Raw genomic sequence first — 26,230 nt, forward strand, 5'->3', positions numbered from 1 at the left:
AAGAATAGTACATCCTCTAGATCACATGACAAAAAACTAATGGTAAATGTGGAAAACTCAATATCTCGATCATGTGACCTTGACAACTCAGCATCGTCCAGATTATATGACAAGAAACCAGAAGGGAACGTTTCAAGACTGGATACTCACATGGACAACTTATTGTCTAAATCACATGACAGATCACATGATTTGGAAAACTCATCACCATCCAGATCACTTGACTTGGATAACTTGGAGTTATCTAGATCAAATGACAATACATCAGAGGTAAGTTACAATGTTTAGACTTGATGATCACATGAATAAGTCATCAGCTCGATCACATGACAGATCACATGAACTGGATGACTCATCATCGTCAAGATTAAATGACAAGAAATCAGTGGTAAGTGTGTTTAGACAGCATTCACATTAATGACTCATCAGCTCAATCACATGACAGTTCTCATGTTCTGGAAGACTTATCGTCTAGATCACATGATAGATCTCATGACCTGGATCACTCATCATCTAGATCACATGAGCTGAATAACTCATCATCTATATCGCATGACAGGTCACATGACCTGGATAACTCATCATCACCTAGATAATATGATAAGAAACTTGCAGGGAATGTGCTTAGAATTGATACGCACATGACTTTTTCAGTATCTAGATCACAAAAACAAGGAATCAGGGGTAATCATGTTACACTTTGAAGGTCATTCATGCTTGACTTGTGTTTCTCAAATCATATAATTTTTATCATCGAGGACATACTAAATATCTTAAAATGGAACTATAGTTTGTTTTCTAACCCGAATAATTCAGTCGTTATATTCTGCTGATCTACGATTACTCCATTAACGCCTGAATGCATTGACAATGAAAAATCTTCAATCAATCATTCGGAATTAGCTTGGGACTTACCTATCTCGATAAAATTGAGCTAATTGCTGATTGGTCACCTTTTCTACAGGGCACCAATCAAAATTCAGGATTCGTGAAGAGTTTTTATCGTGTAAGGAATTCAGGCCCTCGCAAGTAGGAGAGATCGATTACGGGGAGGGACTGAATTATTCGGGTTATGTGTTTTCTGAAAGTAAAATAATTTGATTCAAAACATACCAAAAATGAAAACTATAATTTAAATTAGGATTTAAGATGATTTTTGGAGACTCTGCAGATATGCACAAATTATCATTAGGTCATACAAAAGATGTTTTGACATTAATTTCAAGTTAGCTATCATAAGCATCCTATGGAACAGCTATGTTACATATAAAGCTATTACACTCTGTATTTCCAGCATTGTGAGCTCAATATTTATATTTGTTGTGTTTTTCTTTTTGTAAGTTAATGGAATCGCCTGGAAAGGAAGAAGAAGTACAACAGACGCTAGAACTCTACTCTTCAGTCGATGAGGAACATATATTGCAGGTACAGTGTCAATGTCATCTGCATAACAGCCAACTTTTGAAAATCGCCATGGGGGTTTTTGTGTGCAACAACATTTTTAAGGGTTACAATTTTTGTGTCGTTTTTGTATGTCTGTGTTTTACTCTAGAAATGTGTAATTTTTCTTCTTTTTTCATATGGTATACTGATGATGAGCTAATAAGCCCTTTTCTTTTTTCATATGGTATACTGATGATGAGCTAATAAGCCCTTTTCTTCTTTTTTCATATGGTATACTGATGATGATTCTTGTACTCATCCTAATGTGTAGAAAAGATAGTACATTAAGTTAGATTAATTACCAGCAAAATCTTTTCTTGTCTAGTTATAACTGACTTTTCCATATATAAATATGGACAAAGGAAATTTATCTGAATTTCCTCGTGAAAAATAAAGGACAAGATTTTTAATAATTTGAAAATTTGATAACAATAATTATGACTATGTATGGACCAGTTACAATAAGTGTAATGTCCAAATAAGCTACTATTTATTATGTTTATGGTAGCACTGCTCTCTTCAGCTCAAATTTTATCAAAGAAAACACACTTCATTGACTTGTATTAAACTTGGTTCATATTTCAATAGTCTGATTTAATTAACTCAAAGATATGAAAACGTCTTATGAATAGTTCTTTTGTGTTACTGAATATGCTTGCTTGACCGTCTTGAGTTGCTCATTATCTGGTTGTACAAAGAAGTTACCGACAGACTTGGTAGTGTTCTGAGCTGTGAAGAACTTCTGATGAAGTTGAACAGTCCTTGCCTGCTTTACAAGGCATGTGTTATCCCTATTGTAAAATTTGTCAACCAGCCTCTCAATTGATCAACGCTTTACTATGTAGGCGACTTAAGAACTTTCTTGCAAATTATAATTCAACAACCATTATCATAATTTTGACAATTTTGACAAACAGACAAAGGAATACAACTCAAAACTTCCAAACAAGTTTCATTCTGTGGTTTTTTAAAATACACCAATTAATCAGGAGATGAAAACGTAATCACAGAAAAAATCCAAATGTGATTTGCTATTTGTTGCTGATCTTAATTGTCTCCCTTGGGAAAAGTTAAAAACCGGGAATGAACAAATTTTTCCTGTAGGTTTTTACAAAATTTTGTTAAAGGACTTTTTTCACAATCACGATCGTGCAATCCTGACAAGGGGTCAAAGTTGTGTAGTTCATGCCAAAATCATGAAAGTTGGCAGGTATGCATCTGGTAAATAAACACAAGGTACTGTAACACATAACAGTAGTATCATGTTATATACTATAATTACCCATTTATATTTTGGAGTCCTTTTATTACCTATGTTACTTAATCCCAAGTATTGACTGGGGTAAATATGGTATTGAAATATGGTCATCCCTTAATTTCAAGACTAGAAAAATAGTGAAAATATAGATCTTAGGGGACGACCATTTGATATTCTGGGGTGGGCCAGGAGGATTTGTTTTTGGATCGGTTATTTATTTTTGTAAACTAAGAGGACAGATTATCTATTTTCTGCACTATTGAAGCAAGAATTTTCATTTTCATTAAAGCAAGGGACTGATTATTTATTTTCACAACTATATTTATAATATTCGAAAACATACAATTTTTAAATTATTTGTTTATTATAAATAATTCATGTATAGTCAAGTCATTATGTACCATTTAATCAGAATTAATTATTATCCTCTGCAGAAATGAATCTTCTATATTCCCCAATGCATATATGTACATACACAGTATTAAAGTTTGGTTGTAACTAAGGCTCTTTTAAAAGTATTGGCAAACATGTTTCGCCGAGCGGAGTGAGGCAAAATTTTTTTTGAAGGGTTTTTGAACAGCTGAAGGCCCAAGAAGCTATAGAACAAATGATGCAAAATCATGCCTTCTGGGTGTTCCCCAGACCCTTTCTTAAACTGAAAATGCAAGTTCTGTTTTAATAATTTTATGACAATATTTTGGTATCAAAGCAAAATCACGTTATAGATTCAGTGTAAGACTTAAGTTTCTAGAAACAACATCAAAAGACAAATATGCATGATAAAGCAAATTACTAAATTACAAAATGAATGCAACACTAACAGAGTACAGAAGGGCAATGAACAAAAGATAAATAAATAAGAAACATTGATCCTGAAAAATCAGGGGCTACAGAACTTGCTTCTTGCAAGGCACTCACGGTGAACTCAATTTGATATGGAGACAAGCGTTTGGTTTTGAAATTTCCTACATGAGGCATTTGTCTCAATGTAGTTACGGCCCTGATTTAATAAAAGTGAGGTAAGTGTTCCTGAGACAATTAACCTCAAGTTAAATGAAACCAATTTTCTGACATTTCAAGTATATTTAAATAATATTTATACTTTTATTATTAAAAGATATGGGAAGTGTTTCCCGATTTTTTTTTGGAAAAAAGATGAATTTATGAAGAATCTGGTGCCATCTCATACTTTCGATTAGACCTGCTGAGTTATTTATTTTCAATACATTGCAAGTCAGGTAATTTATTTTCAAACTACCACAGAACAAACCATTTATTTTTGTGATTATCAAGGCTGAGTTATTTATTTTCAAAATCCTCCTGGCCCCCCCCCCAGAATATCAAATGGTCGTCCCCTTAATCAAAATTAAAAAAATCTTCTGATAAACCATTATGAAGTCAATTAGAAATGAGAAATAATCTAACAGCCTGAATGAAACAATTATGACAGATGGCAACTTATGACAACAGGCTCCTGGATTGGGACAGGCACATACAGAATGTTGCTTGGGTAAACATGTTTGCAAGTGTGGAATCCTCCTCACCAATTCAGTTAAAAGATGTCATAAGCAGTCTGAGAAAAACATGATCTTCAGGGGCGTAGCTGTCGTTAGGCACTTTAGGCACGTGCCTACACATAATTTTTTCACAATTTTTTTTTTTTATAAAAAAAAATAATAAACAACGTTATCTGTAGATGCACGCTAGTGAATTCGTCAAAACTCTTTACTTATCGAATGTCATGTGTGCACTAGTCTATCATCCTTAGTGAATGGAGTATTGGATAGAATTGTATGTCATTATATTCCCCCTTATATAGAAACTATAAACTAGAACTTTGGTTCAGATCATTTCACTTCTATCAACAAATACTTGAATGAACCTCAACTTAGACATATGATTTTTTTAATTAGTTGTTGTTGGCTTTCAACTAGCTTTCCACTTGGTCTTCATCCGACCTATAATAAAACCCTTGCCAAAGTTGAGCGTTCATTTGGCTGTGCAGAATGTATAAATACGCAGTCACGTCTGGTCAGAATGGGGACGTTAAATCCGATACCTAGTGTAGAGAGAATGCCACGGTCTCTGCACGTTAAGAAACTTGCAACAACTCTTTGAGGGGTTCGTAGGTGGTCTACTAAAAGGCAAAATTTCTGTTCCTATCCAATAAACCCTCATTTTCCAATGCATGGCAATTCCAATTTTCCAGACCTTCGTCCTGGACGACCCCTATTACAGGACCTAGCTACCTGTTGTATTTATTGTAAATTTGTTTTTGTCCTGAACATGCATGGACTATTTGCAACTGGACGTTTAGCAATCAATCAATCAATCAACTAGCTTTCAGTAACTTCGAGTACTCTCAGATCTACGTGTAATGACCATAATTATTCAAATTGCTAAGCAGGTAGGGATTTTATAGTACAAGATATAAGGAAATATGAATTTCTTGAATTTATTTCGATAGTATGAACAGAACAGAACTTCTGCATGAGGCATCGACTGTTTGTGTAGCCAGGGGACGGTGAATGTTTCTTTTAAATGTAGGATCATCAATATGTACTATCAATTGACGTATATATTCAAATTATCCTCAATCATAAAGGAATAGATATGAAAATACTAAACAGGCTTGTGCTGCTTAATAAAGGGCTACGCTGATCCACACTGGGCAATGCATATTGTAAATATTTGTTCTTAATGTATTTCCGATTGTACTGCCGGCTAATTCATCAGTCAGATATAATTGTAAAAATTATGTTTATTATAATTTCTTCGAAATTTTTTTCATGTATATTATCATGATAAAATGACCAGTTTTCATGTTTTTTTGTCATAAAATCTGGCAACTGAAATGCTGAAACCTGTTTACAGTCGGGGGGCTTCGCCCCCCTGAACCCCCTACCAGGGCTCTGCCCTGGACCTGGTTGGGGCCAGACCCCCTGCCGCAATTTGGGCCTACAGTCCATTGGATACCTAGCTACGCCCCTGATCTTATGCAATGCAATGCCAAAATATAAGAATCTGCAGGATGAAAGACATCAAGTTTTAATGACTTGATAGGAATACGTTTTTGTTTAGGGGCCAGCTGAAGCCCGCCTCTGTGTGCGGTATTTTCTCGCTTTGTTGAAGACCCATTGGTGGCCTTGGGCTGTTTTCTGCTCTTTGGTCAGGTTGTTGTCTCTTTGACACATTCCCAATTTCCATTCTCAATTTTATAAGAGTTTATAAGAGGCAATGATAAGAAAAGAAATTACCCAAACTTAATGAATTTTTATACAACATAAATTTGAAAAGCATTACATTATACATAAACACCTGTAAGTTTTGATATCAACAATTTTTTTCTTTTTTCAGTAATGAAACCAAGAAAAGTTTACATAAGGAGACCCCCTCGGCCATTTACATATGCCTCTTTGATACGACAGGTAAGTAGTCCAACTACTGTATCACTAGCCTGTCAAGACTGAGGTTGTGAGTTGGAACCCCGCACATGGCAGGTGCATTTGACTCTAATCTTAATTGACTAGGATTGTCAGTTTATTTGCAAAAGGTCACTGGTTCTCTCTGGGCACTCCCGCTTCCTCCACCAATAAAAACTGACCACCATGAAATAGCCAAAAGTGCTGAAAGTGAGGTTAAGCACCAACAATCAATTAATAGATACCACAGGTAATATTGCCGATGAACACTGAACACAAATAAAAATAAAATTACAGTCATTGTTTACAATAATATTGATGGTTTTTCAAGGTACTATTTACAAAAGGGGCAGTAAATATGAAAAGGGCAATTAAAAATGAACAAAAACAGACAATATTATTGCTGAAAGAAAAATGATAAAAAGACAAACATCAATCCACTCAACACATCATTGAAAACTAAAGATTAAGCAATACAACCCTGGAAAAAACAGAAGTGATTCCTGATGTTCTATAGACTTGTTCATGTCCCTTCCTAATTTATTTTTTTCAATTTTGCCCCTGTAACAATTTTACTGCTATAACTAAGAGATTTCCATTATACTGACATCTGCAGAGGAGTTCTCTGTCAGTTTTGAGTAAACATATAAATTAGTAAGAAAGAAATTAAAGAAAGGGAATTGTAGCAAGTCTAGGTGTTTTAGAAAGGTCATTTGTTTCTGCCCCACTAGTTACAGCAAACAAAATCTACAGATTACTGTTATAGCTGTTAGAAATTTTACAACAGAAGGTTTACTTTGAAATAAAAGTGCAAATCACCTGTCACAAAAAATCTGATAACTGCAAAATAACATTTCTCAATTTTACATCAAGATACAGATAAGCAAGAAATCATCTCCTTCTGTTGTGTATTAAGAGATTTATTATAATTTGATGAGAAGTTAGCATTAAACTCCTTTCTGTAAAAATTTTAATTTTGGATTTCTGTTTGAATAAAGTGAATATAAGGTGTGTGAAGTATATGTCAGTGAGACATCAACCCAGCGACAAAAATAACATAAAAACTTCAACATACTGTGTTCAACAATTCACAATTGTTCATATAAAATGTCATGCTCCAAATCTTCTGTAATCTATAAAAGTTGTATATAGATTAAGCAGAAACTATCAAGATCTGCCACCAATCAAAAAGTCTTGAAAAAAAACCCCTAAAAATAATGATAATATTTAACATCTTAAAAATCTGTTTCAGAATTGAAGCTACTTTTTGACAGTTAATTTAAACTGAATTGCTAAACCGCAATTATCACTTTCAGCCTTCTAAGGGCTATTCCATTAAAATGTATGTGGGAGGGTAGGAAGGGACTTTCAAAATATCACTACAACCAAGAACCATTTTTTTTAGATAATTTTGCATAATGGTTATAGACGCATACTGAAAAAAGACCCATGACCCACATTCAATAATTAAACTTCCCTTCCTACCCTCCCACATACATTTTAATGGAATAGCCCTAAGTATGATTTTGCTGAAAGGGTAAATGATAATTTGGTGTCTTAATTTTCTGGATAAGTTACCCATTACTGAAGTCTGGTTCATCTGATAACACTATATTAATGAAGAGAAACTTATAACAAAATCTGTACAATGACTTTTTCACAATTTTGAGATTCTTTAGACACATTTAATTTCTTGGGATAGAATTTTGCCTAAATAAATGAATGCTGTGTTTGTGAGCTCCACTGTTTACTGTTGATGTAAATTAAAATATTCAATGTCACAGACTAGAAATTTATACACAGGCAAATTTCACTCACATCAATTTGACTTGAATTTAAATTCATGTGAATCTCACGTGAAATTCACGTGAATTTCACCTCAAACGAGCTTATACTTGAAACTCATGTGAAACACACGTGAAAATCACATGAATTTTTTTCACATGAAATTCACGTTAATTTTTAAAATAAAGTAATTCAAATAACATCTAAATTTTCAAATTAAATTAAAAAAATGAAAAATACCAATTTCTTTTATGTAAAGTTCACGTGCACTTTCATGTAAATTTGTCTCAATGCTTATGTTATTACGTTACAGTAAGAACTGAATGTTCAATGATGTTGTTTAAGCCGATTGACCTGGGGTCAACCAGTGTTGCTCATTCATAAAAAACAATGAGATTGGAATATTTGACAAATATTATCCAAAATCAATTACGTGTGTCTAAAGCATAAAAAATATTGAAATTTATTAAAGGGAGGTAACAAACAATTTTTCTGTTTCAGGCTATTGTAGAATCTCCTAACCATAACTTAACATTAAGTGAAATCTATCGATGGTTACACAATGCATATTCTTATAAACAGATTGATGATATAACCACAATGAAGGTTAGTATGTCATAAGGCTCTCTTTCTATCTGTCTTATTATCAATACCAGTTCTCTGTTAGATTGGAAATCAAGATTCTATCAATTTAATTATATTTACCGGTAGTATAGATATTGATTCTCATTTAAATTTTGAAATCAGGATCCTATCAGTTTAATAATTGGCAGTTGTTTTAGTTTAATAATTGGCAGTTGTTTTAGACTATTAAATTTGGAAATTGAGATTCTATCGATCTAAATATAAATAGTCATTCTCTATTAAATTTGAAATTCAAATGATGATATTTTTTAGATTTGAAAATAGAGATTTTTTTTATTTCAAATTGTTTTATATAAAGATAAGAAGATGTGGTATTGCCATTGAGACAATTTTCTCCTGAGACCAAATGACATAAAGGTTAGCAACATATGAATAAATCAACAAATATTCAGTAAGGTTTTTCATAACTGATTTATTAAAAGAATAAATATGTTTATAGTTTAACGTGTTTGATCAACATTTAAAGAATATTAGGAAATTTACATTCACACACACTCACACATCACTTTTTGTGTCTCATCTTTTTAAAGAGGTTTAATAAGAATGTTGTGATCACTCTCAGTTTATTTTTCTTACTTTTGACATCAAAACTGACGGCCATGTTAGAATACAAAAAGTAAAATCACAAAAATACTGAACTCCGAGGAAAATTCAAAAAGGAAAGTCCCAAATCAAATGGCAAAATCAAAAGTTCAAACACATCAAACGAATGGATAACAACTGTCATATTCCTGACTTGGTACAGGCATTTTCTTATGTAGAAAATGGTGGATTAAACCTGGTTTTAAAGCTGGCTAAACCTCTCACTTGTATGACAGTCGCATCAAATTCCAATATATTGACAACGATGTGTGAACAAAACAAACAGACACAATAGGTAAAAATGGCACAAACAGGGGTACAACAGCAACACGAACCCCACCAAAAACTGGAGATGATCTCAGGTGCTCCGAAAGGGTAAGCAGATCATGCTCCACATGTGGCACCCGAAGTATCTGATACAAGTGTCTTATGGCAACTAGTGTATTTATTATTTAACTCTTAATGAAAAAGTGAGGTGGTGAGTTCGAACACTGCACCTGGCAGGTGCATTTGACTCCAACCTTAATTGACTAGGGTTTTCAGTGTTTCTGACGAAGGTCTGTAGTTCTCTCTTGGCACTCCAGCTTCCCCCACCAATAAAAATTGACCACCACAAAATAGCCAATAGTGCTGAAAGTGGTGTTTAAGCACTAATCAATTAATTAAAAGCTGGTTTTCCTAAAAGATATTACATTTTTTGTTATTTTTGCTTGTAGAACAATGCCAGACAAGTTCTTAGTTTTAATAAATGTTTTTTTTCCGAGTAACAAATGAAAAGAATGAAGGAGTATGGACAGTTAATGAGAAGGAATTCGACAAACTTAAAGCACCACATAGAAGATTAGATGTGTAACATAATGTGAAGTCCTTCAAACGGTTTGGGTCCATAAAATTAGTATATATTGTATGTCAGCTGATCAGCACATCATGTGTTCTTTTGTCTGTTTCAATTTACTGCGATGTTATAGGCATTTATAACTAAACATGGAAACATATAAACAGACTTTATGATACAAATTTGTTGACAGCATGATTTCTTCAGTAAAAATCTGTTTGATTAAATATGTTTAGTTCCTGTAATTGAAAATCATTTAAGTATGTCACTTATTCAGTTTTCTATGCTTTTTACAAACAATATTTGTAGTGTGTTCAATTATGGGAACTGCAAATATTTGTCTTGGTCCAGAGAGCTTTGATCTGATCACTATCACTCATGGTAAAATATTTGAAATAAAAGGCCAACCCATGGTAAAATCAATATAAATTCAAGCCCCTATAAGTTATTTCTTAATTAACTGTATCTGGGTATAATACCAAGCATGAATAATTCAAATCTTATTTACAAAATATGTTATCGTACTCAATATGCATGTAATATTTGCTACTGGCTATTAAGCAGCCACTTAACTATCTATATTTGTATGCTAGTTGCAGTGATCTTTTCTACCTTTTTATTTTCATTGTTGCTGTTTAACCAAAAGAAGTAAAAATGGTCAGCAATACAAGATCAACGAAATGAGATTTTTTAATTATATCTAAGTCTCCAATGTTGGAAATGTGCATAGATCCAGGTAAGCGACACAGGCTCTTTAGAGCATCTAGTTTATTACAGCCTTTACTGAATATCACAGACATTGATGTAAATTTTGACATCACAAGAGAAAAAGTATGACACCACAGTGCAAAAGGGAGTGTTATATGAAGTCAAAAAGTCAAATATCACAAAATCTCAAATCAAGTGTCAAAAAATCCTAATAGTAATAAGATATATAGATTAATCTTAAGTTGTTTTTTATGAATGGGTTTCTCGAGTTGACCCAAGGTCAATCAGTGTAAATGATGTCATTGAACAATCATTTCTTACTGTGATGTTGTAGCATAAGCGTTGGTTTTTTTTCCAGAACACCAAACAGCAACCAGAGCAGAATGACCATCTTTACCAAGTATCACAAGAAGCTGCTGTAAATTTTGAAGTTGATGACTGAAATGAAGAATTATGAAGAAAAGCTGGCCAACCAGAGGACAATGAACATCATTACCAAGTATCACAGGATACTGCTCATAACATTAATGTTGATGGCTGCAAGGAAGTATTACCTAGAAAAGCTGGTGAACCAGAGCCTGTACAAAAACTACAGAATCTTGTGAACAAGTAAGTTATCCATAAGTCATGGCATTGTTATTGTACCCCATGTTCCAAAGGAGAGGCTATTCTGCTTTACTTCAGTCCATCTGTCTATGTGTATTCAGTCCATCTGTCTATGTGTATTCAGTCCATCTGTCTATGTGTATTCAGTCCATCTGTCTATGTGTATTCACTCCATCTGTCTGTGTGTAACCTTTTGTCTGTCCTATGAAATTTTTATTTTATTTGTCATGAAAATACAAATGAGACATTCTTGAAATTAGGTATCCAAGTGTGTGTTTTCATGCTATACCATGAATGCTTCTTAGGTCTTCGGAGGCAACAATAGGCAGGCTTTGTATGCCCCCGCAACTAAAAGTGGGGGGGCATATAATTATTGTTTAACCCTTGTCCGTCCGTCCGTCCCATCAGCAGTATATAGTTATTCAAGATATTTGCTCTTTTGGGAGATAGTTGAACTTTGTCATTTTTTGGAGTATATACTTGCATAAGAGGTGCATAGCGTTTCCGGATAACTCCTCCTACAGTTTGAATGCTAGGAAGTTTTCACTTTGCTGGCTGTTTGTACATATATTGAAGGTGTGCATGTGGTCAGGGTTTTGATTTTTATTAATATTTGCTCTTTTGGGAGATAATTGAACTTTGTCATTTTTGGAGTGTATACTTGCATAAGAGGTGCATAGGGTTTCCGGATAACTCCTCCTACAGTGAACCATAGACCTATGTGCTCCCATTGCTCAACTTTGTGAATTTTTTTTAATTATTTTCTTTTCATGATTTACATGGACATGATATAACAATAAATGTGGCAAAGTGACAAAATTATACTAAACCTTGACTTTATACATACACATACAGAGAAATAGAATAAAGCACAATTATTGCTACCCAAAAAATAACCTTTTACTATCAATTAGCTAAAATATTTTATCAGTTGATCAATTTGAAAAGATGAATCCAAACTTCCAAACTTTGTTAGTCTAGTATGTTTTTTAATTTTAGTTCATTTATATGTTTTGGAGTTTAGTGTGACGTCCATTTTCACTGAACTAGCACACAATTTTAGTTAGGGGCCAGCTGAGGACCACCTCCAGGTGCAGGATTTTCTTGCTGCATTGAAGACCCATTGGTGGCCTTCAGCTGTTGTCTGCTCTTTGGTCGGGTTGTTGTCTCTTTGACATAATCCCCATTTCCATTCTCAATTTTATTCAATAAGGAAAAACATTTTAGAAAATTAGTATTGTGAAAGGACACAGCCTTTTGAATATGCACATTGTATAGATATAGTCTGGGGTTAAAGTTTTATTACCCAATTCAGGCTTGTATAGTCCGCGGTTTTATTCTCCAAAATTGAATCTGCCACAAGGGGTGCAGATTATAGAGTATGATAAGCAAGAAATAAGAGAAAAATTTGATTTCGCAAGGTTTGTTTTAAGTTCCGCCAGGTTTGTTATTGAAATTGTAGAGGGTGATCTTATGATTTTCAAAACTAATGATTTACCTAATCCATATTAATATGCTTTTTTTTATTCCATATCAAATATAAACTGATAAATTTCAAAATTAAATGCTTCATTACAAATTTCTCGTTTCTTTTCACTGCATTGCATAAAAGAAAATGGAATCCATTCAAATTTAACAAAAGGAAAAAGTGTAATAAGTCAGCCAGGAACCAGCTTATGCATAATGATGTATAAACTACAAAACATAATCAGTTATTCGTTCCGTTTTGGTGTTTCGTACTAACACATGTTTGTTTTAGCTTAAGATCCTTCACACATTAAGGTACCGGTAATAGATATGTTAAACATTATTTTACTTGAGGATGGAACTGTTTTACTTTCAAAGTCGTATTCTAGTGATATTTATTAAGTACAGATTTTCTGAACACTCTCAAAGTATTTATTTTCATTTACACATGCTATTCGAAGTTGCTGTTTAAACAAACACAAGTTACTCAATTACTTGTTTTTTGTGATTTTGACTTATTTTAACACTCGTGAAGTGTTCTAGAATCATTTACAAGAATTTCAACTTCTATTTGATGATGGAAAACATGTTTTTCCATGAAAATACCGCAAATGATCACACTCAATTTGAAATTATCGGAGATTCATTGGACATTTTCGAACAGTTACAAACAGTATTTTACCTGAATTCTCGTGACGAGAAGGGGATGCGGTCAATGTAACAGTGCGAACTATACAGGGCTGATTACGGTAGAAATCAGTTACATTGTCAAACCTTCATAGAATTTTATGAAATCGGAACAGAAGCTTCTGTATTAATAAGAGATAGCATCTGATACAAGATTTTGAAAACATATTTTTTTATTTTTCTGTATTTTACTGATAGATGGGAATAGTATTTTTTAATTACCATTCAGATACATTCTGGAGTTAAAGATTTTTAGACATCAAATAACTTGGACAGAACTGAAGTTTAATCATTTTTTTTTACTTTTCTGTGTTTTACTGATAAAAATTTTCGCAGTTAATATTCAGATACTTTTTATTTTTTAAGTTTTTAAAACTTTAATAAGGGATCTACCATTTGATTTTTATGGGAGGGCTAGGATGAAAAATTTTGTCCTGCATTTTTTTCCTGTTGTAATCTCTGTCCTGCCTTTTTATTTTTCACTCTATTCGGTCCTGCCTGTTTTTTTATTAGTTTATCCTGACTTTTTTTACATAAATTGTCATCCTGACTTTTTTTTGGCCAAGTTGCTCATCCTGCCTTTTTTTTTACTCAAAACTCCTGTCCTGCCTTTTTTTTCAAATTTCATCCTAGCCCTCCCCCCCCCCCCCCCCCCCCCCCCCCCCCCCCCCCCCATAAAAATCAGATGGTAGCTCCCTAACCTTTTTCAAACCTTCATAGAATTTCTTGAAATTTTTACAGAAGCATCTCAAAAATCAAAAGTTACTATCAAGAGTAAAATTTACATTTTGTTCATCGCTTTGCTGTACTTAACTAAATAATGGACTTATCATTCACCTTAAATATTTAGGTACAGTCTGTGTTAAAAGATTTTAAAACTTAAATATCTTTGTCAATTCTTCATGGAATGTTACAAAAGTTGGACAGAAGCTTCTTTATAATCAAGACATAGCATCCTGATTAAAGTTTTCTTCTTTTCTGTTCTTAAACATGTCGCACCGTAACTTGAGAACGACTTATCCAAATTTCATGAAACTTAAAATAGTTGTTTCTTATGAAGGTCAAACGATCTGTATACTTTTTGGTGAAAATAAGATTAAAACTTTTTGAGTTACGGGACTTAGTAACTAAAACAGGTGTGTGTTTTTTTTCACAAGTCACGCCGTATCTCAAAAACAATTTATGATTATTGCTTAAAACTTTACACACTTCTTAGTTATATTAATCTTAAGATCTGTATACTTTTTGGTGATGATTCAAAATTTTATATTTGAGTTGAGTATTTTGTAAAAAAAGGGGGAGGGGTTTTTATACGACCGCAAAAATTAAAAATCTTTTGGTCGTATATATTGGTATCATGTTGTCGTAGTCGTCGTCGTCAGCGTCGTCCGAAGACAGATGGTTTCCGGATAATGACTTTAGTATAAGTAAATAGAAATCAATAAAATTTTAACACAAGGTTTATAATCACTAAAGGAAGGTTGGGATTGATTTTGAGGGTTATGGTCCCAACTGTTTAGGAATTAGGGGCCAAAAAAGGGGCCCAAATAAGCATTTTTGTAGTTTCCAGACAATAACTTGTGTTAAAGTGTATGAATCTCTCTGAAATTATTCCACAAGTTTCCATACTACAAAGGGATGGTTAGAATTGACCAATGGGGGTTATGGCTCAAACCATTTAGGAATTAGGGGCAAAAAAAGGGGAAAAACAAAGGTTTTTCTGGTTTAAGGACAATTGAGACAATTTAAAAGCAGTGTAAGGGAGGTAATCCAAATCAAAATCCAAATCAATTTAAATAACAATGTTTGATTACCTCCCTTACACTGCTTGTAAATTATGTATTAAGAAATGATGATTGTCTGAGATACTGACCATAACTTGAGGGAAAGAAATATTTTTGGAATAAGGGAAAGGGGGGAGGTGAAAAAAATTGGAGGGGGACAATTTTTCTCATTTCATATTTCAGAAATTAAGAAAAAATTTCTTCAAATATTTTTTTTTGGGGGGTTAATATTCAACAGCATAGTGTATTGCACAAACGCCAAAAAACGGGGTAAAATTTTTTTTTTTTTTGGGGGGGGGGGGGGGGGGGTGGGGGGGGGGGGGGGGGGGGGGGGAGGTCTATTCGCATAGTGTATTGCACAAAAGCAAAAAATTTAATATAAATTCAAATCATATAACCAATTTGAAGTTCTTTGACTACAGTTATGCTGTGTCAGAAACCTATTATACCTATTATGTGTCAAAAATTTAATTACAATCCAAATTCCGACCTGTATCAAGCGTGTCCATTTTGGCCCCAACTTTTCAGGGTTGGACATCTGCGGTCGTATCCAGCTGTGCTCAGCGAAGCAATTTATTTATTAGCTTTTATGTGTCTTCAGTTGCAGTATCAGATATTTTTATTTCTGATTTTGGCATGATTAGTATACATAGTAACTATAATGTCTCACAGACGAAACGAATGTCTTTATAACCAAGAATGGAATGTTGTAGAAACTTGTAAATTGTCAGTTAAAAACAAAGTAAGGGAGATGAGTATGAGAATCTCAAAGAAATATTCAAAGGAAAATTGTTAAAATCAGTGTTCATCATCTTCCACAGATAAAATCATCTGGATTGCATAGAATTAACAAGTTACAGGAAACAATGGAATCAATGGATATCTAAACAAGTTGACTTCTAAACTTCATCATATTGTCTCTAAAATATAGCAATCTTAATTCCCAAATTAAAGGCTCTGTGGGAAAAGTTCAATTCTGCTGATATCAGAATTGATGTATCATATGATTCACTTCATTATATGTTACTTATATTATGATAATGACAAGAACACAAGTTGGATTCAGTTTTGAAATTTAATTTCCTACAAGGTGTAATTAAACACCACTGAATAAATCAGTATTATTGAAATTAATTTGTTTGTATAATTTCCCTAACATAATACTTATTGTTAGGGAAATTTGGCATGACCCCACTGATAATTAATTGAAATCTACAAATTGTATGCAATGGATGTGTTATCAAGAGTTTTATACAGGTATATATATATTGAAACATGTTATGATGCTCATGATAATAGAAGGGAAAATACTGTAGATTGATCATTCATTATTATACATGGGATACCAATTTTCCTTGATTTCTTGGCTATAGGGAAACCACGAATTTAAATCTTCAAAGAAGTATAAATTTTCTATAGGCTGGTATTCAAACTTCTGCAAAACCACAAAATCAAATATCCAAGAAAATGCAAATTTTTATCAAACCACGAAAATTGGTACCCCCCCAAAAATAGATTAATCCACAGTAATAGAATTATGGAGTTAGCTGATTTAAGTAATTTTGATATTAACAGCTTATAATTCAGCTTTTATTTTAGAGAAGTAAGGGAACTTTGTTCATTGTTGATAAAAAATTTTTTAAAAAGAACAGAAAAAGTTTCTGAAATATAACCTGAACTGTTTGCAATGACTTCATCAACACTCAATTACCAATGGTCAACAACAATGACTACGTTATAGTCGGTTATACAGAGATAATCATCTTTATGAATGATAAGCTAATAACCTCCATAATATATGTGAATCAAAACAAACTTTGGGTAAACACCAAGGAGGCAGCAACCTAGAAACACAAGTTAGTCAAAGTGAATATGCAGAGTTTGCAATGTAACTTTTTTATCATATTGGTTTAAATGGCATGAGGTCTTGATACAGGGTTGGCAAAAACCCGGGTTTTATGAGTATTGCCCAGCCCAGTGGGAAATACTGGGAAAACCCAAGGTTTTACTGGGTTTTACCGGGTAATACTGGACAATACTGGGTAATATGAAATACTGGCCTGAATTTTAAAGAGGATTCAGTGATTAATCACAAATGCAATACACTAAAGTCGAAGAATTCATTTTTTTTTAAATAAATATAACTAATATTAAGAATTGACAAATCTATGTAAGGAAAATTACTTTTAAACATTTTTTGTTCAAAACTAAAAATGTTTACTAAGTTTGAGCATATGTTTATGTACATCACTAATTAATAAGTAATTATTCAGATAATAATACAGATTTGTTTATTTTACAATAATCAGCCTTTTGATTTCTATAAGTGTTCATGGCCTGTCCCCTTAGGGTGTTTATTTAGCAATATGATTGTATAACAATTAAAATTTACAATTCACTTAAACACTGCAATAAAATGCATTTTTCAACTTGGATTTAATATTGAAACAAAGCTTTCAAATTAACAAGGTATCCTGATATGTACAAAACTTGTTTTCTGCCTACATAGAATTAGTGGAGAAAAGGAAGAAATTGAATTTTCAATCTTCAGGAATGACTCTCAATGGTTATCTGTATAACATGTATATATTTAGCTATAATGCTATTAAACTACAAGAAGTCTTTACTATTTTGTGTAAAAATAAGTTTGAAAAATCATATTACCAAGTATTGCCCAGTATTACCCGTTTCTAGGAGTATTGCCCAGCCCTGGAAAACCCGGGTTTTCCCACCGGTTTTTCCCGCCCCGGGTAATACTTTGCCAACCCTGTCTTGATAAATGAAGAAGAAATTCATTGAGGTGGTCTTAAATGTGAAGTTAAAAAAACCCAAATATTATGTATGGAGAACTTTATTGTTTGATCTAAAAAAGAAGATGTGGTATGATTGCCAATGAGACAACTCTCCACAAGAGACCAAATGACACAGAAATTAACATCTATAGGTCACCGTACAGCCTTCAACAATGAGCAAAGCCCATACCGCACAGTCAGCTATAAAAGGCCCCAAAATGGCAATGTAAAACAATTCAAACGAGAAAACTAACGGCCTAATTTATGTACAAAAAATGAATGAAAAACAAATATGTAACACATAAACAAACGACAACCACTGAATTACAGGTTCCTGACTTGGGACAGGCACATACATACAGAATGTGGTGGGGTTAAACATGTTAGCGGGATCCCAACCCTCCCCCTAACCTGGGACAGTGGTGTAACAGTACAACATTAGAACGAACTATAAAAATCAGTTGAAAGAGGCTTAACTCATCAGATGGATAAAAATTACAAATACTACAAATACAAGTGGACGTGGCCAGGTACTTGTACATCCAAACAACAAAAAGACACTAAATACAGATCTGAGAGTAATTGCAGTTACTGACAGCTAGTTCAAAGCCACTAACAACTAATAAAATAAATCATACATCTAAGGCTAAATGAGTTCATTCTAGTAATGATGTTAAATTAATGGGGTCAGTGAAATAGATAAACTGATAATCTACCTAATTATGAAGTTTATTTTCAGTAAATTTTGAGTTACATGTAATATGCTATTGAGAATGAAATATGATATTTGGACAGTTTCTTTTCTTGTAATGGAATAATTAGCTCACAAATTTTTATATTTTTGATAACATTTTAATAACATGTAAACTCTTCCTGAAGTGATTGATATTGCTCATTGTTGAAGGCTGCACAGTGACCTATAGTTGTTAACTTCTACATCATTTGGTCTCTGGTGGATAATTGTCTCATTGGCAATCATACCACATCTTCTTATTTTTATATACATTTGAAACAATGGTGTAATTTTGACAAAATGTAGCATTTTTTCTTTAGAAAGATATTGTAGGCAACATAATATGGCCGATATGTTGTTGCTTTCATCAAATAAAATTTTGAGATTTATGTCAAAAGCAGGATAAATATAATATTTCGCATGACACACTTTCATTTGTCTACCAAATTATTCTACTATTGTCTGTTAAACACATTATCTAATTTACTATTGCACTTAGTGATTTTCATCAAACAATGAATTGAAAAATTAGTCTCTTCCATTTCAACATATTAGGTAATTGAAGTGGGAAACATATTCAATTTATAAAGTTTTAACAATTTTGTATCTAAAACATAATGAGACAGGCATTAGAATTTTGAAATCTTGATCTCTTCAGTTTCTATTTTTTAACTTAACCTAAAAGATACAGATTTGTATTGCATTTAAACTATTACAGTAAAATGCATGTATTTTGCCTTCTAAAAAAGTTTGTGAATATGATGTTCTATTATATAAGAACATATGTGTGTGTATCTGCTTAGCTTTATTAAATTAATGACATATCTTTGGTTAATTTACTTCATGTGAAGCAGTGTTTATTGTGCAGCAAAGACTTATATTGGTAATAGTTTATTCGGCAGTTCCCTGTTCTGTCTTCTGACATTTTTAAAAATTCTCTGCTCTGTCTTCTATAACATTTTTAATTAGGTGTATTATTTAAATAATTTAATGTCAAGGCAGTCTGTTATACCTTTTCTTGCCTCTAAAGGAATTCAATTTAATTGTTATTAATCCAAAAATAGAAACAAAAAATTATTCCAGTAGTGAAGTGTGAATCAATTTTGTTGCTTTATAAATTTTCATTTTTGCAACAAACAAGTTTGATAATTTTATTTGGCCTTCTTCAATGTTCATTTATTGTGGTTAAATAACTATATTATAATGTTTTAAATGCCCTGAATGCAGTAGTAGGGAGCATCATGATTTTATGGTCTCTCTGTTTGTCTATCCCTCTGACAATAAAGTTTAACCTTGTTACCATTATAACATTGATATGTTGATTTATCATTTAGAGCATGTAAAAATGTTGTTTTTGGAAGAATTAGATGTAGCTACTTCAGTATAAATTACAGGTGCTTGACATCATAAACTTGGCTTTTCTTGAATATGTTATATTTGATAAATCAAGGGTCATCATTTAAAGTTTGAAATGTTATTTTTGGAAGGTAATTGCATACTTTAAATATCAAATTTTCCTCTGAAATCATAATCAGTGCATATATCTATGTTTAATGGGTAACACCTTGTTTTATCTTCTGGTTCGCAATGAGTTTGGGTTTCACAGTAGTTGTACTCATTTGGGAATCATGTGATTAAAGCCCTGACATGCCTTGTTTACAAGTGCCAGAATAAACTATTTATCTACCAACAAATATTTGATGTAGTAGAGCAATCAGAACTTTCTATTTTCATGGAAATACATGTCATATGTTTACTTCTATAATGTATATATTATTTCGCAGTGTTTATGTATGTGTATAAACATAATTTAATTAAGCACAGACCCACAACACATAGATGTGTTATACTTGTCAACATTCAATAATGATAATTTGAATTGTTTGTATTATAAAAGATTTCTTTTTTAAGTTTAAAGGTAGAAAATGGAACATTGAAATAAATTCTGCCATTAACCTTTGTAAATGTAAAGAAGCAATGATGTCTTATGAAACTATATGACGTATGTCAGTCAGCATGAGATACTAAGAGGAATTGTTTTTGATGTCATCCAAATGTTCTATTATTTTATATTTTCAGAAAAGGAAAATGTTGGCAGATTCATCATCCACACAGGTACTACGGGACTTGGAAATTTCACTTCGTACCAATCATACAGAGTAAGTGTTAACATGCCAGAACTAATGGATCAGACAGGGAATATACCTGCTGAATAGTATTAAAGAAAAAGACAACAAAAAAAAATGTTACCCATCATATTTACAGAAAGTGTAGAGAATTTATAATTGCTAATATCTATAGCAACATAGTCTAAAGGTTTTCTTTTCATACTTTGCTTTTGAAAGTTCAGCCTTCCCACAAGGTACTGCTTAAACTTATAATACCAAATCGAACTAGTCTGTATCCATCAGGAATACACAAATTAAGGTGGTATTCCTCAACTTGCTGCTAATATCCATTCATGTTAAAAAAACTCTCTACTTTATTTGACAACCTATTACAATGCCAAAACATTGCTGACTTCTACAATAGTACTGATAAAACCTATTACAATGTTAATGATCAGCTGACCTCTGTCATCCTATTGACAAAACCTATTACAATTTTAATGATCAGCTGAACTCTGCCATCCTACTGATAAAACCTACCGGTATTCCAATTCAAAGCAGACCTGACTTCTGCCATCCTATATAGCTACAGATAAATCCTATAACAATTTTAATGATCAGCTGACCTCTGTCATCCAACTGATAAAACCTATTACAATGTTAATTATCAGCTGACCTCTGTCATCTAACTGATAAATCCTATTACAATGTCAATGATCAACTGACCTCTGTCGTCCTACTGATAAAACCTATTACAATGTCAATTATCAGCTGACTTCTGTCACCCTACTGATAAAATCTATTACAATGTCAATGATCAGCTGACCTCTGTCATCCTACTGATAAATCCTATTACAATGTCAATTATCAGCTGACCTCTGTCATCCTACTGATAAATCCTATTACAATTTAAATGATCAGCTGACCTCTGTCATCCAACTAATAAAACCTATTACAATGTCAATTATCAGATGACCTCTTGTCATCCAACTAATTAAACCTATTACAATGTCAATTATCAGCTGGCCTCTTGTCATCCAACTTATAAAACCTATTACAATGTTAATGATCAGCTGACCTCTGTCATCCAACGGATAAAACCTATTACAATGTCAATGATCAGCTGACCTCTGTCATCCTACTGATAAATCCTATTACAATTTTAATGATCAGCTGACCTCTGTCATCCAATAGATAAAACCTATTACAATGTCAATTATCAGCTGACCTCTGTCATCCTACTGATAAATCCTATTACAATTTTAATGATCAGCTGACCTCTGTCATCCAACTAATAAAACCTATTAAAATGTCAATTATCAGCTGACCTCTTGTCATCCAACTGATAAAACCTATTACAATGTCAATTATCAGCTGACCTCTGTCATCCTACTGATAAATCCTATTACAATTTTAATGATCAGCTGACCTCTGTCATCCAACTTATAAAACCTATTATAATGTCAATTATCAGCTGACCTCTGTCATCCTACTGATAAATCCTATTAAAATTTTAATGATCAGCTGACCTCTGTCACCCTACTGATAAGACCTATTACAATGTCAATTATCAGCTGACCTCTTGTCATCCAACTAATAAAACCTATTACAATGTCAATTATCAGCTGACCTCTGTCATCCAACTAATAAAACCTATTACAATGTCAATTATCAGCTGACCTCTGTTACCATACTGATAAAACCTATTACAATGTAAATTATCAGCTGACCTCTTGTCATCCAACTGATAAGACCTATTACAATGTCAATTATCAGCTGACCTCTGTCATCCTACTGATAAAATCTATTACAATGTCAATGATCAACTGACCTCTGTCATTCTACTGATAAAACCTATGACTAATGTCTAAAGTATATTTTTGTTTTACAGATGGGTACGAGAGATTTTTGAGTGAAGAAAACCATGGACTAGATGTTTTAGTGGACTATTTATCATTTACACAGGTTGTCATGAGGTAAACATTCTCCTTAACTGGTTCTTAGGTCTATATGGATAGTTATCTTATTTGCAAACCTATGAAATCTCCTTTGTTTCTTTTGTATGACAAATTTTAATTATACATCTAGTTTTGATATTTTTTGTGGAATTTTATGTTGAATAAATTTTTTAAAACATTGCTACAATTTACTTTTGTAGATGTATGTATGCATTTGTGATTTATTAAAGTGTTATCATTGCAGAAGGGAGCAATTACTTAACAAAGAGAAGAGTGCTAGTCTAGATGGATTGTCTTGGAGTCCAACACGAAGACTTAAGCGATCAAATACAATAGGTTCTCCCCGAAGTATCCAAAATTCCAAATTAAATTTTGGGAGGCCAGAGATGATGTTCATGTTTGTATCGTGTGTTTATGTGCCATAATGAACCATCAGGTAAATACTAGTACCACAATAACACCAGTCAGGGAGGTTGGGGTGCTGTCAATGGGGAGGCCAGAGATGATGTTCATGTTTGTATCATGTGTTTACGTGCCATATTGAACCATCAGATCGTCCTGAATATGCATGAAATATTTGCCACTGGACGTTAAGCAACCAACAATCAATCAATTGAACCATCAGGTAAATAATAATACCACAATAACACCAGTCAGGGAGGGTGGGGGTGCTCTCAGTGCATGCCCTCCCAAAATTCAGAAAAAGAATCCTCTTTTTTTGGCATGGAAAACATTAAAATTTGTTGGCCTAGTCAGGTTCAACAGTAACACAAGACTGCCATCATCAAGACTACTAGTGTTGTAATAAAGGCAAAGACTAGTTGTTACAAAATAAAACTCTTTTCATGAAAACATGAAGACTTTTGTACAAATTACCTAACTACTGAGGTGACAGAGACCAACATCAGTAGAAGTAGAAAAAAAAAAAATTAGGAAAAATATTGCTTCAAATATTTGTCTTCAATCTCATTTGATGTAATGATTTCACTATTCAAATGACTCAAACCCATCCAATTAAAACAATTTTTAGAGTTTTCAAGTAAAATTAAGAAGTTTTTATATGACCGCAAAAAAATTTTTGGGATCGTATAATGGTATGATGTCTGCGTTGTCTACGTCGTCTTCGTCGTCATCCGATGACACATTGGTTTCCGGACAATAACTTTAGTTTAAGTTAATGGATCTCTATGAAATTTTTTAAGAGGTTCAATACCACAAAAGGAAAGTTGGGATTGATTTTGGGGATGATGGTCCCAACCGTTTAGGAATTAGGGGCCCAAAAGGGGCCCAAAACAAACATTTTTCTAGTTTCAGGATAATAACTTGTGTATAAGTATTTCGATTGCTCTGAAATTGTACAACAATGTTTAATACCACAAGTAGAAGGTTGGGATTCAAATTAGGGGTTATGGGGCAAACAGTTTAGGAATTAAGGGCCTAAAAGGGGCCAAAAACAACAATTTTTGTAGTTTCCGGACAATAACTTGTGTGTAAGTGTATGGATTTCTCTGATATTGTACCATAAGGTTCCATATCCCAAAGGGAAGGCTGGGATTGAGTTTGGGGGTAATTGCCTCAAACATGTAGGAATTAGGGGCCAAAAAAGGGCCAAAAACATGCATTATTCTAGTTTCCAAACAATAACTTGTGTTAGATGTGTATGGATCTCTCTGAAATTGTACTACAAGGTTCCATACTACAAACGAAAGAATTGGATCAAGTCTTGGGGTAATTGCTCCAAGGGGGATTCCAAAAGTGGTGGGGGGGGGGGGGGGGGGGGGTTTCCAATTTTTTTAAGGAATTCATATTTTTTTCAAAAATTTTCAAATTTCAAATTTTGTAAATGTTTCCAGAAGTAATCTTCAATTGCACAGTATTGCACAATAGATTTGTAAGATCTTTTACCACATTTATTTTGTGTCAGAAACCTATATTATGTCAAAAATTTGATCACAATCAAAATTCAGACAGTATCAAGCTTGAATATTATATCCAAATTTGCCCCAACTGTTCAGGGTTCGACCTCTGCGGTCGTATCAGGCTGCGCTCAGTGAAGCATTTTATTTCACATGTCACGCCGTATCTCAAAAACGATTTATGATTATTGCTTAAAATTTTACAAACTTCTTAGTTATATTAATCTTAAGATCTGTATACTTTTTGGTTTTGATTCAAAATTTTATTTTAGAGATATTGAGTTTTTTGTTAAAAAAAAAAGGGGGGGTTTTCGCAAAAATAATTCATGCATTTCTAGGTGAAAATATGGAAACAAATTATTATGCTTTATACTGAAAGATATTTCTCTCTTTTTAGAGGCCATTTTGATCACATTATCATCACTATGACAACAACTTCACAGGAACAGATCTGCAGATTCATGACAAAAATAAATTGTTTGTTTTATCATTCTTCATTTTATTTGATCTTCCTTTTAGATATGATTCCATTGTTGTGCTGGATGATATTCTACTTTTGTTAACTCACTTGACACCAGGGGTGTTTCTAAGATATTTGAAAGAGGGGGCGTAGAATCAAATCTTTCACCGAACATAGCGTGGCGAAAAAAATTTGGACCTTTTTTTTGCTAAAAAACATAAAATAATTGTGAAATGCACTAATGTAACGGTTCCTGACTTCGAGAATGTATATTTTATAGTTAAAGTGTCAGGGTTTGACATTTTTTATGCCGAATTCTCTTCATTAATTGTCTATGGTATATGAAAATGATTGGATGGATCTTAACAGCACTAGACCAATAACGAGAAATTCCAAATTCTAGGGTATAAGGCGTTACTTAACATTTCAATAGTTGAAGGCCAGGATTTTATGAACGGGAGGCGAAATTACGGTTGCCCTGGTAGAGGGTCCATGGGGAAGCTCAGAAGCTCCCGGATTTCAACAATTTAGCATCAAATTATGAAGTAGCCAGACTGATAAATATTTCTCTATTTTAGATTACGTTCGGGTTTCGTTGAACGACACACATGATACAAGACAAACAAACACTGAAGTATAAAGTTCTTTCGTTCTAAATATGGTAGGCTTTAATGTGGAATACATGATTGAATATGAAAAATTGTCGTCATTGTACTAAGGTACTAAATTAAAGCAATCATGTCACTGTCTAGTTCCGATAGGTGGAATATGGTACATAAATAAATATGGTGCTTGAACTTCATGGCAAAATGTAGATCAATGTCACTTAGTTACTCACTGATGGATAGTGAAACAATATGATACTACCAAAGCCTATCCAGAATGGAAGTAAAAATGCTATACCAAATATACATGTTACTAGTATAAATGTACCTTAACGCAAAACCTAGAATGAACACAGAAATAATGATGGAGTCTCATTTTCAATGAATGGTTAGACTAGAGAGGATTCATTAGAACCATTTTACGCGGAATCCTCAT

General features: G+C 33.0%; 1 long non-coding RNA gene across 1 annotated transcript; it reads left to right on the forward strand.

The window, feature by feature from the left end:
- Nucleotides 1–351: 351 nt before the first annotated feature.
- On the forward strand, nucleotides 352–25,219 carry LOC127733204 (uncharacterized). Its single transcript, XR_007996905.1, has 10 exons — nucleotides 352–388; nucleotides 1,342–1,425; nucleotides 6,059–6,129; nucleotides 8,410–8,514; nucleotides 9,852–10,706; nucleotides 11,037–11,287; nucleotides 20,827–20,906; nucleotides 22,747–22,831; nucleotides 23,058–23,249; nucleotides 25,127–25,219. It is a non-coding gene; the product is annotated as an uncharacterized LOC127733204 (long non-coding RNA).
- The last annotated feature ends 1,011 nt before the right edge of the window (nucleotides 25,220–26,230 follow it).

The sequence above is a fragment of the Mytilus californianus genome, unplaced genomic scaffold (genome assembly GCF_021869535.1).
Source record: "Mytilus californianus isolate M0D057914Y unplaced genomic scaffold, xbMytCali1.0.p SCAF_3, whole genome shotgun sequence".
In the NCBI taxonomy this organism is placed as follows: Eukaryota; Metazoa; Mollusca; class Bivalvia; order Mytilida; family Mytilidae; genus Mytilus; species Mytilus californianus.